General features: G+C 40.7%; 1 protein-coding gene across 13 annotated transcripts in view; it reads right to left on the bottom strand.

The window, feature by feature from the left end:
* MYO3B (myosin IIIB) overlaps window positions 1-20,568 on the bottom strand; it is a 427,138-nt gene that overhangs the window by 35,887 nt on the left and 370,683 nt on the right. The gene's annotated exons all lie outside the window — the stretch shown is intronic.

The raw sequence follows: 20,568 nt of genomic DNA, 5'->3' as shown, positions 1-20,568 counted from the left end.
AATACAGATGTCTTGGTCTTACCCCTGTATGTTCTAATTCAGTTAGTCAAGGGTAGGAGGACTCCAGTATTACTGCTTTTAAAAACAGCACCCCACCACCCCACCACCCCTTTTCCCCAATCCCCTTCCAGATGATTTTAACTTATAGCCAGGTTTGGAAAAACTAAGAGCTTAAACCTCTCTTAAAAACTTAGATTGATTTTGCAGATCAACTAGCTGCCATCTTAAAAAGTTGGCATGGGGTCAGAGAAGTTTCAATTGGGCAGCAGCTCCAGGAGGGTTCCTAGCATTGTTTGGTATTAGCTTTTGCACTGGAAGTTGCATCAGATGGCTTGAGCTCCAAGAAAACGCTAATTTCCCTGGACACTGGGAAAATTATTTTTCTTATTCCAAGAGAACAATTTTGCTGACCATGGAAACATTATCTCTGGTTTCCAGAGGTATGATGTTGCTCAGTGCTCTTCAGCAGGTTTTCGTATGAATGAATGACAAAGCTGAAAAGCCATTCTGACCTACTAAACTCTTTTTAAATCAGACATAAACGTAGGCAAAAGTTCTGGGGTGTTGGGAGGGTTGGAACTAGTCAAATATGTTTAAAAGGCACAAGCTTAGAATTAGTAATACAGAATCAGCAATGAGTTGCTGTTGGTTTCTTTCTTTTAGCTTTACTTTGCATAGTATATTCAGAATATACATGTTAGTATCATGTCCTATCTCTCTGCTTTTAGGAGTTTTTAAACTGCTTATTCTGAGGTCTTGCAATATTCTCTTCTAGCCAGGTGTCTTCCTGTGGAAGATGACTGACTCCTGTGGAGATGACTGACTTCGTCTGTACTGTCCCTAACCATGGCTGTTCCCTAACTTTGGCCCTGTTGGGGGCTGGGGGCAGGAATTAAGGCCAAAATGGCCACCCAATCTCTGCCCAGTGAAAAACAGTATTAATTCAGCTTTTTCAAAAGTGTCAACATGAAAAAAATCTAAGACCTGATCTGATGCTTAGCAGCCCACAATGCCAGGCGGCAGGCTGGGAGATGTCATTTCTGGAGCTCCTAATGAGATGCAAATCACCTAGTGAACTAGTCGGGAGCTAGGAAACAATGTCCTGGGTAAAAGCAGATAAAAATGGAACGAAAGAATGTCTTTGAAGATTGGAACGACATTTTAAATGCTTGAGGATATGGGACACCAGATAGTGCTGGTTTTAGTAAACTAATTGTGACTGGTTCTTTGATTCCTTATGGCAGGGGATCCTGGGGCATTCATCTCCAGCTCTGCCTTGCTCTCTAAGTTGGGGACCTGGTTCCACTTCTTGCTGTTAGTGCGCAAAGGGCAGGTCAGCAGTAGAGAAACCGACACTGGACTTGGGGTCAGAAGGCCTGGGCATAGTTTAATTTCTGGAATTTACTAGTCTGTGACCCAGGTGAACTGCTTACTTTTCTGGCTGTCATGTTTTATCTGTATGTAAAACAAGGAGTTGAACTGACAGATTGGTTTTTTGACAAAGGGTGGTGGCGTGGCACATTGCACATGTTCTTGCCCAGAGACCCTAGCTGTTATCCTTGAAGTCATGCTCCTTCCCAGTGTGCCAGTGCATGTGTGTAGTGCAAGATGTGCTCGATGAGAGTTTGTTGTGTGAAAGCAGGAAAAGAGAAAACTGTTAGCCAAGAGGCTCTTTAAGATCTCTGCCAACTTTAAGATGCTCTGATTGCAGAGTTCCAGCCACTCATTTTCAAAATGGACATAAATACTATTGACCCTATTGGCCTCATTGAAATTTAAAGAAGACCGGGATCCCTGGGTGGCGCAGCGGTTTAGCGCCTGCCTTTGGCCCAGGGCGCGATCCTGGAGACCCGGGATCGAATCCCACATCGGGCTCTCGGTGCATGGAGCCTGCTTCTCCCTCTATGTCTCTGCCTCTCTCTCTCTGTGACTATCGTAAATAAATAAAAATTAAAAAAAAAAAGACATTTAAAGAAGACCAATCAAAATACAATCAGGCTTCAGGATGAAAAGTTCTCTGTAACTATACCAGAACTTCATCATAATAGGATGCTCTTTAAATTCATTTAGAGAACAATGCTGCACAAGGGGGTGCTCATCCGAACCCCTTTCTTGGTCATTTGATTACTGATGGACTAAAAGACAACATTTAATCTCACCCAGCCTTCCCAGCTATGAACAAAAACTATAATGTACAGGTTAATACTGTACAGCTGTACAAACACCTACACGGGTTCACAAATTCTAAGATATTTTTCATGTAGTGAATAGTCATTAGCCTGATGGACTTGGTTTGGGGGAGAGTATATGCACAAATGATTGGCAACTGTGTGTGAAATTGTAAAGAATGTGAATAGAATAACAGACCCGAATGAAATCACAGGTCTGATTTTTGTTTGCATTAAACTAATGAGATGCAAAAATGGAATCAATGCAGTACTAGTGATGAAAAATTAGATTACTCTGGTTCTTTCAATTTCCAGAAACCAATAAAATAGGATGTATCTGGGGGAAATAAAATTAAGAAGAAAATAACTAATTTGGGTTATTGTCCTATTTCTGTGCTTCACTTTGGAAAAAATTTCCTTAGTACACTGTAAATTAAATTTGGTCTAACTATCCAGTACACCTTTAAGATTTATAAAAGTAGTGAGACACAGAGGTCTCATTTCTTTGCTCTGATGAAGAGTTTAGACTCTACTTCTTCCAGGTCATCTAGAACTACTAAGTTTCTTTGCCTTGTTTTCTTACAATCTGAGATGAGCTTAATGAAAATCCATTATGGAAACAATATACAGATTGACGGCTTCGCATACCCTCCCTTTCCCTTTACTCTCATGGGAGGTTATCTTGTCATGAGAAGGTCATAAGTGACATGAGTCTGTCTCTCCATAGGACTCAGGATCTCTCAACAAATTTATGTCATCAACCTTTTTTTCTGTTTAAATCCCACATCTCTGAGTCACTTGGCTAGTATAGCTATAAGCACTTTCCAGCATGTCATAAAAAAACAAACCAAGCTTAATAAATACAGTTGTTACCAGCATATCTGAAAATGGGTATCTCCTGTGTTATACAATGATTTAGGCCTTGACAAGGAAATTAATTATCATTTTCACTCAGGCTTCTTTGCAGTGACTTTGTATACTGACACATTTGAGCTGCTCTAACCACTAGTTTGACCAGGCTTAAATGACAGTTCCAGTGAATTTAATTTTAAGTTTCCAAACTAACAAATTTTAGGGGATCTATATCAGCAGTTCTCATCCCTTGGACCCTAAAGAAAACACTGTCTCAGGTATTCTGTTATCTTGGCTTAGTCAAATAAAATATTAATGATCTGAAACCTGGTAGCATTTATCTGACAATATAGGGAAAATCATATTAACAGGAGTGCTCTACTGGAGTGATCTTGGACATCCGTGATGGCGCCGGGAAACGCGCCACTACCTCTCAAAGGGCGGGAGGTCCTGGCTGACTTGGCACCTTCCCACTTCCAGCTCTCACTGCTTCTCACCCTGCATGAGATGGGGACCCAGCAGAGTGGGGTTAAATGGGTTGGGGAGCCAGTCCAGCTGGGGGTCATTAGCAATCAAGGACCAGCATTAAAAGGCAGCAGGAGACTAAGGGTCTCTGACAGGCTTGGCTCCATGCACCATCTGGAAAGAAAGAGGCTGTCAAAGCTGGATTAAAAAAAAAGAAAAAAAAAAAAAAACTTCATAAAGACCCCTTCTTGAAGAAACAAACATGAACATTGATTTCAAGGTGGGTCCTTCATTTTTGAGAGCTGGGCCAGGTAGCCACATTTTTCAGATCAATCTCTGTCCATAATGACAATTCACTGATGCCTGAGTTGGGACCAGCCCAGGAAACTCTAATGGTGTGATAGTGGCTAGTAATCAGAACATCCATGCTGGACAATGAGGCAATGGGCATGTGTGAAGCCTGAAGTGTAGGGGCAGGGCTCACACCAAATAACACATTTAGCTGTATTCTACACACTATAGTATGATCCGTAATTAAAAGGAGAAAACCAGATAGCTTTACTTAGGATGTGACCAAGTTGATCATTTATTTATTTATTTTTTCCAAGTTGATAATTTAAATTGTAATTTTTGACACAATGAAAATTTAAAAACAAACTGGGACTCACTTTCTAAGGTCATTCTAAAATAATCTGTACAAAGATTTGGCAGTCATAGATATCACATATTGCATATATCTGGTCGCTGACCAGGCTTATGTTATTAAGTTGCCTCTCTCCTTTTTTCCTTTTAGACTTTTGGGTGCCTCTCCTCCTTAACTACATATGTAAGAAAGAAAAAATGTTTAAAGTACAGAATTTTATTTCTTTTGATCATAGATTGTTAGACTTACAGAACAAAGACAACTTACAATGTGAACTTTAAGATGTATTACGATATTAATTTAGAATGAGCTGCTATTCTTATTGTAGGAATCTCTAATATTATAGTTGAATTCATAAGAGGAATTTGCATTCCAGCTCATTATTGTATGGTTTTAACATTAATCTTCAGGATATCTTTAGTTCTGAGTACAAAGCAGCCAGTGCAAGGAAAACAGCTCAGGCTTGTATTTGTTTTTGGATGGTGAATGTACTTTCCCAATATTGTTAAGAATGAACAGTAGCTAAAATTATCCTCATGAAGCTTTAGGCAAGGTTCTAGATGCCTGGGCTAGGGAAAAAGTAATGGGAAAGATCTAGGACACTATACTCTTTCAGATTTAGAGTCATGTGAGGGGGGTGGTGATGACACTGGCTGCTGATTCAGGTAGAAATCAAGGTGGTCCCAGACCAGCAGAAATGCACAATTCTCAGAGTTGAATCTCAATGATTTTTAATTATCCTATCCTAAACTTTGGATAAATTTATATCTTACTGGCCAGCCTATCAGAAATACAGTTTTAAATAAAGCTCCAGTCACAAAGAACAGAATTTAAAAAGAGACATACAAATCCCCAGAGAGAGAGAACATTGTGGGTGTAAGGCATGGATAAATCCTGTTCTTAAGGTATTCTGGTTGAGCTCAGGCTAATTTTGACAGTTCTCCCACAAGCTTTTAGTTTTCTTAGGTATGTAAGTGTGACTATGTGAACATGACTTTCAAATCATGGAAACCCAGTACTGATTAGAGTTATGGGTCTCTGGGAATGGATATGAGGGGTTTATTTTAAATAGTTCAGTAAAAATATCCAAACTTGATGCCTACTGCTTAATCTCACATACAAATGTCATAAAATATTTGCACACTGGTTTAGTATGGAAGATTGTTACTCAAACTTATTCAAGTTTACTCATCTGAGAAGCAGAGAGTAGATAGAACTCAGGATTCAACAGGCACCAAAGGCCATGCCCCTTTTGTTATGGCCTATTGCTCCCCTACACTTTATTGGTGGGAGGAGTGGAAGAGTAGGGGAATTGAAGAAGAGTGGAAAAAGCTTGAAATGGATGCAGAATGGAATGAGAGTGGGTCCTGGTCTGGGACTGGTATTTGGGGTGCATTATAGGCCCAGCTAGGATGGGAGATGATTATTTTTGACTGGCACAAAACTGCCTGGGTAGGCTTTTCAGCAATAAATCTTTACAGTGCAAGGGTAGGACAGAGGAAGAAGGACTAATCTGCAGCTTGGGTATTCCACATGGTGGGCGGAAGGACCTAGTGTTTGTCAGAGTAACTGAACTCTAGGCAGGTAGAAGGGAAACCAGCAGAGCTTGGGAGACAGTGGAAAATCAGTTGAGACAGCGGTGAGAGAGCTGGAAGGAGAGGCGGTGGTACTATGGGGAACTGCTCTTGATGGGTCACTCTAGCCACGGAATTAGATGCCTGGGTGGAAAAGAGATGAAGGTAATTGGTGTGAAGGGGTAAGGAGCAGTAAAGTGTAGGAATTGGATAGGTTGGATGGCTGTGGAAAAATCTCTCTAGATGGTGGTGAGATTTGGGAATGGAGAAGATGATAAACACCCAAACACTCATTGAATGTAAAGTGACCAGGATATGGTCAGTAAACAGCGGGAACAAAGGATGATTGAAGGGAACATATATAGCAATGGCAAGTTAGCAGGATGTGGATTTTATCCCTGACCTCTCCTCCACCCCAAGGTCCTGCTGATGGGGCTCCACTCAAGACCTCAGGGGAAATGGTGGCCAGTAGAAAGGATAACTCAGAGGAGAGGAAACCCAGAAAACAATGGGATAAGCAATGACAGCATGGGGTGATTAGGGTGGCCTGAGTTTTGAGCAGTAGCCAGTGGTGACCAGCATGCAAGGCGGGCAGGAGAAAGTCAGCCTAAGTATCAAATGGAATAACCTCTGTTGTGAAGTTCCATCAGTGCCAGTGTGAACTTAGATCCCTGGCAGGTATGGAAACTAAGTGCCAGCAGGTTGAGTGGTCCAGTGCTCCAGACCATTGATTGATGAGAGGTTATTTTCATACTCCTGAAAAGTAGATACTGAGTATGGGAGTGAGATTAATAATGATTGATTTATTACCAGTAGATTAATTTGTGGGACTTAGAAAAAAAATGAGAGGGCAGAAGAAAAAGAGAAGAGAAACACTGATGACCAGGTGGGTAGAGAGAGAGGCTGGACCATGACCCTTTTTATCCCATTACCAGTTTAGTGCCATCTAGCCAGCCTGAGATGTGGCTACCACTCCCAACTGCTCTGTGGGACTCTACCCTTTGTCAAGTGAGAAGGGGGAAGAAATGAGGTACTCATGTCATGCTTGACTAAGAAGGGGTTGTTGGATGTCCTTAAGTATTATGGAATTTAACAAGGTCTCATGTTCATTTCCTAAACATGGTGTCTTCCTCATCAACAGTGCCTGCCACAAGTCTTGGTGCAGTGAGATGAGTTCAAATATCAGTTGTCATGCCATACCCAGAATCATGACTCCCTGCTAACCCCTGGCACTGCTGGTGAGTGTAAATATGTCCTTTTCTCCCTGAAGGTGAAATCTGTCCCTTACTGCTTATTCAATTTTATTCAAGTCCTATTCTGTGCCAGGCCCTGGGGATGTGGCAGTGAACAAAAGTCTTTGCCCTGAAGGAACTCACCAGTTGGTAGTGGGGGAGACATAACAAAGAATAATGAATAATATGGTATATGCTAGTAATTTATGAAGATTATTAACAACGACAAAATAATAGGGCAGGGCACAATGACTAGCCCATTATCCTTAAGGTCCTGAACCCTAATGCTACTAGACTTCCTTTCCCCAAGGTCTGATGACACTCCCACAAACCCCTGGATGCAAATATACACCACAGGTAACCTTTTCTCCACCAGGCTTCACCTGGCCAGTCATATGTTCGTTCGTTCTTTCTTTCTTTCTTTTTTTTTTTTTTTTAAGATTTTATTTATTTATTCATGTGAGACAGAGAGAGAGAGAGGCAGAGACACAGGCAGAGGGAGAAGCAGGGAGCCCGATGTGGGACTCAATCCCGGGTCTCCAGGATCGCGCCCTGGGCCAAAGGCAGGTGCCAAACCGCTGAGCCACCCAGGCTGCCCTCATATGTTCTCTCTTGTAAAATTTTTGGCTCATGTGGGCTGGACCAAAGTTATGGACCAGGTGACTGAGAAGATGACGTATTGGTATCTATGCTACCTGGTGGAAGCGCAGCTTTGTAGGGAAGGGGTGGCTTAGTTCAGGCTTTCTTTCCTGTTCAGGTATCCAGGGAAGGTTTCAGCCAGGAACCCACTGCTGCTACCTGGGTGGGACTCAGTACCCTGGGGATCCACTAGGATGCCAATGACATCATGTTTTTTCTGCTCTTCAAGGATCCTTGAGCCAATGAGGAAATGAGAGTCACAAAAACCAATTGATGAAATTTGAAATGGAAGTCCACAGAGGAAGAAGAAACTCTGCTTCAATCTATACATTCTTTGTAGCAAAGCAAAGAAAACCCATACGCCCCTCACTGAAGCTACAGGGAGGGAGACTCTGACATGTTTCCTACAAACAGGGGAAGGTATATGGAAGTTAACTGTGCTATACCCAAGGTTACTATTTTCAAAGATTTATAAGATGTCATCGTTGTTCTCTTTAGTGTGCCTTCTTTTATTTATTTTATTGAATGCAACAATAGCAGGCTTTAGAATTCTGCTTTGTCTTCCTCCATCCCTAGGAATGGAGCCCTCAGAGAGGAAACACTAAATTACTCCTATTCCATTTCTAATCTGTAGAATTCTCATAGGTTCTAATGTCCTTGACACTCTCGTTTTGTGCAAATACAGTTTTGCCACAATAAATGTGATCCCCAGAGCTGGTTATTGGGGATTCCACTTTGCTAAATGAATGACCCTGGCCCTTGTCCTTAAAAAAATAAACCCAAAAGCATAATCATTGAAGACATATCATTTGTTGGTGGGACCTTTCCTTAAAATAAGATTCCCCGATTATGGGTTAAATGTCTATGTGATGTTATGTAAGTAATTTTGAGGCAGAATGTTTTTAATCAGCCGTATCTCTGCTTTTCAAAGATCTAGGTGGTGCTTCATTCAGTTGCCAGCAGGGCTGACCTGCTAATTCTATCCATTCCAGAACATGCTGTTTGCAGTCCTGATGACTGTGCCATGATGTTAGCTGGGGTTAATCTGCGAGTCCTACATGAAGGTTAGGAAAGTGCAAGCTATGCTTATCCCGTTCCTAAAAAGCAAATAGCCTCAGTGACTCTATCTGACCTCCCATACCTGCAACTACTTGCTTCAGAGACTTTAGTCTCTTTTCTGTGACAATACAGCTTTGAAGAGTATATTTCCACCTCTGGATCCTTGTACTGAGAATTATATAAACTAGCTTCACAATATATAAATTGCTCAATAATTAGAGCAAGCATCTCACATCAAAATATGCAATTCAGATTTTATCTACTACCCAAATGCAAAATTCTCAAGAGTGCTGAGTTAGGAAATTATTCAAACATAGAAATTAACATTTAAAAAATTCTCAACTGATAGAAAAGTACTATACTCTACTTTTTTCTGTACATAACTTAGTAAGTACTGGATATTTAGAGCCAATATATTCCATGAAGTAGAGCAATAACAAAAGTAGAACAATTAAAAATGTTGCAGGAAGTAAAAAGGACATTTATTTTAATTTTTTTGACAGAGCTACCATAGCTGGAAAAAGGAATGCATGCAGGTGGGATTTTTTTTAAAAGAGATTTTATTTATTTATTCATGAGAGACACACAGAGAGAGGCAGAGACATAGGCAGAGGGAGAAGCAGGCTCCCTGCAGGGAGCCCGATATGGAACTCGATCCCAGGACCCTGGGATCACACCATGAGCCAAAGGCAGACATTCAACTGCTGAGCCACCCAGGTGCCCTTAGGTGTTTCATTTCTGTTATTCAAGATCCCCAGGGAGTTTTTGTTTAGAACTTGACAGAAAATTACTGACCACCTGATAGAGGGCAATAACTTTGTCAACAGAAGTCAGACTTGCTATACAGTCAGAGAGATCTCTGCCTTGGTCTCCCCTTCTGAAAATCAGCTACATTTAGCAACAGAGCATGCCAAATATAACTGGAAATTCTCCAGGTGGACGCTGTTTTGCCCTCTGATTTGGTTAGAGAGCTTCCTCTTTACTGTGAGGAACACATTTGAGGTATTTGCACATGGCTGATCTCCCCTCCTAAGTCAGGTTGAACATGTAGCCCAGGCCTGGTCCAGCAGACCTCCCCTTTCCCTTCCACAGTGATTCGTTCAGGAGTGGGCATGCAAGCCAGGCAGGGTTGAAGTTCCTCTAGGAGACCTGAGATAGGTACTGGAAGAGAGAGTGCCTTTGTTCTTTGGGATCTTGGGACAGGATTAGGGCTGTCAGTGACCCTTTTACTAACACTGAAAAATAATAGCTCAAAAGGGTAAGCAGCACTGAAAGAGAGAGAGGAGAGAGGGGAGGGAAGAGAGGAGAGAGGGAGAGGTGTAATGACATTGTTTGAATCCCAATCAATTACATTTTGGACTAATTTGAGATGGGTTTCTGGTTCTCACATCTAAATGAATCCTTCCATAGTTTTTATGAATGAGTAACTTACATAGTATTGCCCTTCCTGATAATCATTAGCTTTGATACTCCACACCTGCACCCAATGAGGAGCACACTGGGGTCCTTTGCCTTAGCCTCTCAGACAAGTCTAGGGTATCATGGATTAGGTCATTAGGTCCTTTTGAGCCACTAAAAATTAGTATGTGGATGTCCCTGAAGGAACACCCGCTTGGATGGTGTGTGTATGTGTGTGTAGAGCATTTCATTATTTTAATATTAGCTAGAGGTAAAACAAGCTAAGCATGCCAGTGTAATTTGTGAGACATCCATTTCTTATTAATGAAGTAAACAGAGGCATTTGTGAGGAAGCATGAGCGAGGAACTCAGCAAGCACGTGGGTGATTTCCCACCTACATCAGACAAAACATGAAAGAGCAACTCTTAATTACAACCAAATATTAGCTCTGGCTCCTGGGAACTCATCATCCCATCTCAAGGTCTATATTTATGAAAATTTAAGCAATGTCTTAAAACATGTTAATTTGTTCTTTGTTTATTTCTTTCCCTGACAGATTAATTTATTCCAAGGGACTTTGGTTCTCAAGCGCTAATATATTGATCGGGCCCATGTACGACATAGCTAATAGCCTGGGGAGGAGATTTTGGTGGAAAACAAAAGTCTTTCTTGTACTTTTCCTTAGGTAATTAACTTTTATTTGTGGGCCCTGGAATGCTTCCAGTTTTCTCTGGATTTGCATCTCTGACTTTCAGATCAATGGCTGATTTCATGAGAAAGAGGCTGGAAGCACTGAAAAAAAAAATTACACTTCAGGCTTGAATGAACCAGTCAGAACACAGTAAGGCCAAAAGAAAAGTTATGAGTTTTTTTTTCTATTGGGTGCTATCTTTTTCCAAGAGCTTCTATGTAGAGGACATTTAGATAGTCATAAGAATCTGAAGTATAAGAAATACTGTTTATTGTGGAAACTTCTCGGTGAGTTTTGGATCCTTTTGTTTTGTATAATCCCACTGGAAACTCAAATGCCCACAAAGTGCCATCCTTTTAATGTCTATTACTTGATTCTGTTATTTTGTGGCTCATGGACTGTACTGAGAAGTCTGTGGAACTTACACACTATATGTATCTGTATCTTGCAGAAAGAGAAAGAACAGCAGGTAAGAATGGAAATTAGCCCAGAACCTACATGCTTCCAAACAACCTAATGCCTTTTAACTATCTGTGTTATTGGACTAAGCGGAATAGAAAGCCTCTAGAAAGGCACCTGTCCTCCGAATTCAGGCAACTCCTTAAACATCCTTGGATTTTGTCTACTGGTAGTTTTAAAGGTGTACAGGTTTAAAGCAGTACATCAGGGGGAGCTTGGCTGGCTCAGTTGGTGGGGCATGAGACTCTTGATCTTGGGAGTTGTGGTTTCGAGTCCCACACTGGGTATGGAGATTACTGAAAAATGAAATCTTAAAAAACAATAAAGTAGTACATCAGAAATCAGTGACCTCTAGTTATATTATTTTCCCTTCACAAACCACATCTTTCTAATCAGCAAGCCAAGTAGATTTATCACTCTTAGAATTTCTGATTCTACCTGCTTTGTGCCTTGACCTAGAGCTTCTCATTAAATACAACAAACCTACATTATTACTTATAAAATGTGAGGTACAAGTCAGAACACTAATGTAGACATTTTTACTTGTAATATTACTTTTACTAATAGACAAAATGGCATAAATCTGGTCCTATCTACTGCTAGGATATACGTCTGAAATTCAGGTACCTATGGTCAAATGAAAGCAGTAGTTGCTCAGAATGACTGTAGTAGACAGTGTTACTTTTATACCAAATATTCCTGTTGCTACCACTAAAGTGCCTCTCTCAGCAGGAAGATTCACATCTCCACCCTGCTGAACTCAGGAGTGATCATGTGGCATCCCTTAGCCAGTGAAATATATGTATCTCAAAAGGATGTGTGTATTTCTAGGTAGAAGAGAGGATATAATTGGTCAAGTCTCTGCCACAACTACAGCAATGATCTCGACAGAAATTGCTATATCAGCCTGAGTTCCAAAGTGAAGATGACATAGAGCAGAGCCATAGCTAGAGTGGCATAGCAGGAGTGAGGAATAAGCCTCCGTGACAAACTACTAAAATGTGAAGGATGTTTGTTTCTGCAGCATAATATAAGCTCTTTTGACCAATAGCTTAAACTACATATATATACTTTATTTATTTATTAATTTGAACCTTATGACATTCCATTTGGTAGTAAAAAATGATCTAACAGCAGCAATCTCATATGATTCAATTTATTATAATAGAGAAATATTGGAATATAAATTCCTACTCCTGTATGCTTTTTCTTCCAAATTATAAGTACTCAGAGAAGAGCATATTTATTATTTATTCTTTTTGTTAAAAAGATCGTATCAGAGCTAGAAAAGGGGTTGCAAAAAAATACACATTCCTAAATCCACAGCGAGAGCAATAATCAGTTGAGAGATAGTCTTCCATGTGTCAGTTCCTAGGGATGCACTGGTGAGCAAACAAACATGATTCAGCCTTCATGGAGATTTCATTCATTCTAATGATGGTGTTCAACTGTAAAGATGTAAGCTGCTATAATTCATGATAAGTGCAAACAAAGAAACAAGTAGGTTGTTTTCAGTCATAGGAAAGGGGACAAAAGGATAGGGTGGTAGGAGACAGCCCCTCAAAAGAGTGACAGTTAAGGTGAGGCCTCATAAATGAAGGCAGCTAGCCATGTGAAAAGAGGTAAAGGTGAGAGAGTTGGAGAGATTCCAGGCTGAAGGAATAGCATATGCAAATACCATATTCATGACCCGGAGGCAGATCAGATCTAACCAGCCAGGCTGGACTATGAGGTTTAGAAAAGGGATCATAATGAAGATGGAAAAATGGGCTGTGGACAGGTCATGCAGGGCTTTGATGGCCATGGAGGGAATTTGAAATTTAAGTCAATGGGAAGCTACTGAAGGAAAATGGGAAGAGAAAAGACAAAGACAGTTTATTTCTTATCAAAGATCACTATCTTGGGGCACCTGGGTGGCTCAGTGATTGAGCATTTGCCTTTGGCTCAGGTTGTGATCCTGGGGTCCTGGGTTTGAGTCTCCCATCAAGTTTCCCTCGGGGAGCCTGGTTCTCCCTCTGCCTATGTCCCTGCCTCTCTGTGTCTCTCATGAATAAATAAATTCTTAAAAAAAATCACTATCTCTGGTGGGAGTCCCATACAAGTGGAGGCACAAAAATGGAAACAAGACCACTGAGGCAGCTACTGTGGGTCAGAAGCAATGGTTGTCTGGACCAGGTTTTGCTGATCTGGGAGACAGGTAGACAAAATGAAGATATGTGTAGGAAGTCATAACTTGCTGATGGATTGGATGTGGAGGTTGAAGGAAAGGCAATAATTAATAATGACATCCAGATTTCTGGTGTGGGTTACTGGGTGGATGGTAGACCATTTACTGAACTAGGAAACACCAAGGGAAGATTAAGGTTTCCGAGGCCATGAGGAAATCAGGAGTTCAGTTTTGGACGTGCTGAGTGTGGGATGTCTGAGAAACATCTGAGTGGAGGTGTCAAGTGGGAAGCATGTCTGGAATCCAGAGAAACAATCGCGGCAGGACATATGAACTGGAGTGTCATCAACCCATTAATGGACCAGGTTTGGGGAATAAACGGTGAGGGAGAAGAAAAAAGGTTCTTGGAGGCCTGAGGAACTCTAGCATTTCGAGGTTTTGGTATGAAACAGAGCAGCCATGAGGCTGGGGGACAGCTCGGGGGGGTTGGGGTGATCTTCACAGGCACTGAGAAAAGAGAGTGGTTTACAAAGGGTGAAGTGGTCAGCTTTATCAAAAGCTGCTGAGAGGTAGAGTAAGGAAAGGACAGAGAAGGTCCTCTGGGTCTGGTAGCCTGGAGGGTTTAGTCACTTTGACAAGTGTGTTTCAAGAGAGTGATAGGCCCAAGAGATTCTACAGGGGAGGGAATATAGGCAATAGGTATACTTAAAAATATTTTAAAATTTGGCTAAGAAGAGAATCAGAAAAAAAAGGGTGAGGGAGGAGAGCCCAGAAATAACAGTATTTAATAAAGAGATATTCTAAAAAATCCTGGAAATGATTGCGTTTACCTGGAAGCTACCGGATTTTTTTCCATTATCAGCAAAAATGTAGGTTTGAACTGTTATAATCTTGCACATCTGCTTTATGTGGCCTCCCTGCAATACCATGCATGTTCCACAAGTGTCAAATCCTCCACTTTCTTTTCCTATATATCGAAGGAGTCTGTTTGGGTCACTTTAATTAATACAGCTTTTCAATCCTTGCTTGATCTTATTTTGTCTCTTAAGTTCTGGAAAATACGCCATCATTGGAGAATGTTCCTCTGTTTAAGACTTTTATTTTTTCCACTCTAACTCCAAAAGTGCTGACCTAGTTGATTTCCATATCTCTTGGTATAGTTCACTTCCCTGTTAGCTTAAGGGTTGTTAAATGAGAGTAAAATTTCATTAGAAATTTTAGTCAAGGGGATCCCTGGGTAGCGCAGCGGTTTGGCGCCTGCCTTTGGCCCAGGGCGCGATCCTGGAGACCCGGGATCGAATCCCACATCGGGCTCCCGGTGCATGGAGCCTGCTTCTCCCTCTGCCTGTGTCTCTGCCTCTCTCTCTCTCTCTGTGACTATCATAAATAAATAAAAATTTAAAAAAAATTTAGAAATTTTAGTCAAAAATGTTTAATTAATATTTTTAATTAAAAAATGCACATACTTTAGGAATAGGAAAAAAGGTCAAATAGCACAAAATACTGTAGAATGAAAAATAAGTCCTTCTCAGAACCCTAGACCTTGCTCTAGAGTCAACCACTGCCATTGCTGTATTGTGTGAAAGTCTATGTAGACATAATCCTAAGGCTCTATAGCTCCTGTCCCTAAAACAAAACCACAACACAATAAAATTTCAAATGTGAACATACTTCTATACTTTATGCCTTGCTTTTCTCATATTTTGATGTAACATGGAGGCTACTTGACATTTATAGAGATATACCTTACTCTTCTCTGTGGCTCCATTTTTTATGACTCCATTGCCATTTAACAAGGTTTCCACTGATGACCATTTAAGTTTTTCATAGCATTTATTTTTTTATCTTTTTAAAGATTTTATTTTTAAGTAATCTCTACACCCATTGTGGGGCTTGAACTCATGATCCTGAAATCAAGAGTCTCTATCAACTGAGCCAGCCAGGTGCCCCTAGGATTTTGCAGCATTTTAAAACCAAGTGAGTTTTAAAACTTAAGTGAATACACAAAACTTCTACCCAATAGTAATTAAATAATTGTTAGTCTAAATCCCAAAGCAAGTTAGATTGGGAATAAATGTGATTTTTATACAGTTTATGATAAAAGATAGCTGGTGTTTTGTGACTCTTTCATCTATGAAATTTGGGGATATCAGTGATCATGGCCATTAGGAATAATATGCATAAGCCATAGGAATACTAAGAGAATGAGTATGAAAGTTTTAAGACATTTAGAAAAATAATCCTTTGGAATAAAGAGATATGGATTATCAAATGGCTTATGTAGCAAGTGTTTGGTGTTTTATTTTTTCTTGGATAATATGCTATTAGATTTTTCTCAAAATGGCAAGTTTCTAAAGATATTTTTTTTCACACTTTATAGAACATGGACAATTAGTATTTGCAATTTCAAATACTACTATTACTACTTTTATTTGGGGGAGCTTTTACATGGACCTAATTAATGTGTCATGGAGGCAAAGTGCTTGCAGGCCTTCCCCTAGAATCACCACTAATTAGGAAGGTGTATTTCGGGGGCAGGGAAGTGGAGATTTTCCTTTGGAAATACATAAAATGGGCAGCCTGGGTGGCTCAGAGGTTTAGCGCCGCCTGCAGCCCGGGTTGTGATCCTGGAGACCTGGGATGGAGTCCCACGTTGGGCTCCCTGCATGGAGCCTGCTTTTCCCTCGGCCTGTGTCTCTGCCCCCTCCCCCTCTGTGTCTCTCATGAATAAATAAATAAAATCTTAAAAAAAAAAAAAAGGAAATACATAAAATAAAGTTTGGTTGTGAAGGTTTGGAAGTCAGTTTTAAAGCTTTTATCTTTTATTTCATTGGGCCCTGGGGACATGCTGAGGCTTCTGATCAGGAGAGTGACATAGTACTGGCAGTGGCACGTAGAATGGATTGGGGGAGGGACTAAAGGAAGAATAAGAAAGGACACTGCAATAGTCTAAGCTAAGGTGATGAAAACTTTGGCTGGAGTGAGAACAGCAGAAACAAAAAGTAAAAAGGACCTAGTATGGATCTTGACCCTCTTTCTCTGCTCCAGCACCCTTGTGAAGTACAACAAATTCCATTAATTAACAGTTGTTCACTCTGTATTAAAATTTTTATTATAAATGCAGCAGAAAACTCACTTAAAATGCTAAGCCATTTAAGTGTGTCACAATAAATCACTAAATTATACGTAAACAAGGAAGTGATTGTCTTCAGAACTTTCTAGTGTGCACACTGGATGGAATGCTTTTAGTTTTTACCTCCTTTTTTTTTTAATTTTTATTTATTTATGATAGTCACACAGAGAGAGAGAGAGAGAGGCAGAGACATAGGCAGAGGGAGAAGCAGGCTCCATGCACCAGGAGCCCGATGTGGGATTCGATCCCGGGTCTCCAGGATCGCGCCCTGGGCCAAAGGCAGGCGCTAAACCGCTGTGCCACCCAGGGATCCCAGTTTTTACCTCCTTTCATTGGTGCCTTCCATGAGCCATCACTGTCATAAAATAGCAAGGCAAGACCACCAAGAAGGGAAAATAGTCAACAATGATGACTGATTTACGAAGTTAATCATTTGTGCTAGGTAAATTCTGATAGCTTAAAGGTAAATGTTGCAAGGATTATTTATATTAAATCTAAATATTAAAAACAGTTGTTAAAATGATAAAAGAAGATACGGGTGAATATATAATGATGGGAGCAGAAAAGATCTAAGAATAAGAAAGACCAAAATCTAAAGGAAAATATTAGTGGACTACATTAAAAAGAGAAAAAAACCCAAGGAACCCTTAACAGTAAAATAAACAAAAATAGCGCCAAATCAGAAACAAAAACTAAACCTAAAGGCAAAAATAAAGTGGAAAATATTTGTAACATCTATATTTAACAACAGATAACTACGAGCTATTATAAATCTTTGTGAGCAATTGTTTTCCTACCCCAAGCTCCCTTTGGAGAATAAAGCAGATTGGATACACCTTCTGAAGTGTCTCTCCTTTGATGTAAAGGCAGCCAGCCACAACTGCCCAGAGTGCGGACAAATGCTTACTCCCAGTGCTAACAGAATTATGCCTCAGCTTGATATAGTCCTTTCTATTGGGTAGTAGGGACATAGAGGGTGACTAAGGAACATGCCACAGAGGTAGGGGAGAAGGTCTTGTAGGGTGAAATAAAGGCAGGATGGGTGGAAACACTGAAGAAAATCAGTAGAATACTAAGTATTTTTCAAGCAACACAACACACTGGGAAAGATGTAACAGCATTTAAATAAAGGACCCAGGCTGCAGTAGGCACTTTCTTAAATTTATATGTACTGAATTTAAGCAAAGGCATGACATGACTAGAAGCAAAGAGGCAGAGATGAAATAGATTCTGCCTTTAATAACAATTAAAATAATAGCTACTTACATTATTATAGCTTCCTAGGTACCAGATTTTTAGTTTAGATCAGACATGGATTATTTCATTTAAATCCTACAATAACACTGTAAGACTGACAGTATTATCCCCATTTTATAGATTGGAAACTGAAATGCTGTGCTCAAATTCACATGACGAGAAAATGGCCAGGTGATTCAAATCTGACTGCAGAGCCCATGTTTTTACCACTATGCTTTATGCTTCCTCCCTGGCCATCCCTTACCAGTAGGTAGGCCACATGTGGTCTCAATGAACCGAGGTCCTCTGTCTGCAGCCACAAATGTGATCTTTAGAAGGGCTGCAGTTCTGAATTTCCATACAGGATAGCTGGATTCCCCAAGTGCCATAAAGCTTCAGGGTAAGCTAGTAGTCTGACAGACTGAAAAAGGAAAGACCACATAAACTAAATGGTCTTTTTGGCATTCTTTCTAGTGACCAAACTGTACTTTGTTCAGATGGAGGCGGGCCCTGGTGCCAAGCACTGTACATTGCAGGAGAATTTGTGAGGCCCTTTGATGTCACATGCATCCCAGGAACACCCAGCTAAAGCAGAGAGCTGCTTCGTGTTTATGCCTCTAAACAGAACCATTTGAGTACACAGACCAAAAGACCTGATCTGGGAGCACTGTGTTTTCTCCAATAGAGTGATTCATTACTAATGTCTTCATTTTGGACATTGCAGTTGAATGTGAAGCCATATGCTTTAAATTAAAAGCACACTAAGCAAATCACAAGTTTCTTAAGATGGTGCTTAAAGTCTGTTTTGGCATCTGCTGGTTGCCAAAAGACCCATATGATCCTGTAATTAAACAACAAATATTTTCTGCAAAATCAATCATTTTTGCTGTTCCCAAATGCTATGATTATGATGTTTAGATGCTATGTTGAGAAATAAGTTGCACAATTAGACCCTTTTCAAATTGTTTGTTCTCTATTCCAACATTGTCCTGATCTTTCTCTAGTCTAGCATCTTATTATAATTGATTATATCAGAATCAAAGTTTTTTAGTTGATGAGCAATAAACAGCAGAACCACAAAGCCAGAAATGTTGGCAGCAAAACCATCACTAATAGGTACTATTGTATATACTTGACCAGAAGGTTGATTCACCAAAACCCTTAGTACCAGAATAAGTCAGGGGTCTTGGATATATAATCATCAGAAATCAATGGAGACCATCTTAAGTAAAAAGGGAATTTACTGAAATGAAGACAAGGATTCACAAAATTGATGGGAAGGCAGAGAGAGAGAGCTGGACAAGAGGCAGGATCAAGGGGCACTTTGGAGAACCAGAGAATGGAAAGAAGCCTGGCTAACTGCCAGGTAATGTCCTTGCCTGGCTGGCTTAAGAGTCTGGGGAGCACCAGCCTGGTAGGGCCTCTTTTTTCTTTTCTTTTCTTTTCTTTTTTCTTTTCTTTCTTTTTTCTTTTCTTTTCTTTTCTTTTTTCTTTTCCTTTCTTTTCCTTTCCTTTCCTTTCCTCTTTCCTTTCCCCTTTCCTTTCCTTTCCTTTTCCTTTCCTTTCTTTTTTTTCTTTCTTTTCTTTTCTTTTTTCTTTTTTTTAAGATTTTATTTATTTACTCATGAGACACACACAGAGAGAGAGAGGCAGAGACACAGGCAGAGGGAGAAGTAGGCTCCATGCAGGGAGCCCGACACGGGACTCAGTCCTGGGTCTCCAGGATCACGCCTTGGACCAAAGGCGGTGCTAAACTGCTGAGCCACCCGGGCTGCCTCTTTTTTTTTTTTTAAGATTTTATTTAATTTGAGAGAGAGAGTGTGAGTATGAGCGGGGTGAGGAGTAGAAGGAGAAGCAGATCCCCCCCTCCCCCCAGCAGGGAGCCCAATGTAGAGCTCCATCCTGGGACTCCAGGATCATGACTTGAGCTGAAGGCAGACGTTTTACTGACTGAACCACCCACTGTCAGGGAGGGCCTCTTTTAAGGGCTGATTATGGCCACTCTATAGTGTAAGAGAGAATGGTATTTTCCTACTTCCTATCTAGACAGTGGGGAAATTCCCCAAGGAAGATGAGGATGCTGAGGGTAAGGCAAGGTCAACACTAGACAACCAAAAATTCTGGAACCACGCTCCTAAAGCGGAGATCAATTTTCATTTTCCAGTCATGTTTTCCTATCTAAGCAGAAAAATGTGTGGCCAGAAAAACAATTCCATGAGGGTCAATCCAAGGCAAAGGTTGATCACAGCACCTAATGAGCTGGGGCTGGCAAATGAAAGAGGCTCATTTCTGCAGAAATGTAAACTTATTTCACAGGCTTCTGGCTGGTGAATGTGTGTTAAGAACAATGGCTTCTCAGGCCTACTTAGCTTGGAGACTGCCTTCTACAAAATGCATTGTTTCTTATCCCCTTAAAGGGCCTGCCCCACCCTGAAGAGCAGATGGTGTGGTCCTGGTGGGTGGGGCAGCATAGAGGAGAGAAACAAAGAATAGAAGAAGAGATACTTATTTAAAATGAGTCCTTCTTCCTCCTATGAATCTTTTGGGTGGGAGAAAACATGTAGTCAGAATTAAGGAATTTCATGGCCTAATCAAGTCCAATTAGGAATGGGCCATAATGCTTAGGTATGTGGAACAGCTAGAAACAGTGTTCTGCACGATTTACGTTGTGTTCTGAAGCACAGCTGAACTTAGGTAAAAGTGAGCTCAGATGTTAGAGAAGGCAGAGGGAGCCCTAGGGGCTGGTAACAGTCCACAGAGGGACCACCTAGGAGGAAAGATGTGAGGGGCTCAAGGGCCTGGTACCAGAAATGATGGCTTTCTTGGTGGGGGGTGGGGGATATGGGGGTGG

Source organism: Canis lupus, chromosome 36, assembly GCF_003254725.2.
Source record: "Canis lupus dingo isolate Sandy chromosome 36, ASM325472v2, whole genome shotgun sequence".
In the NCBI taxonomy this organism is placed as follows: Eukaryota; Metazoa; Chordata; class Mammalia; order Carnivora; family Canidae; genus Canis; species Canis lupus.
The sequence above is the reverse complement of the archived record's forward strand: the minus strand, read 5'-3'. Positions and strand labels throughout refer to the sequence as shown.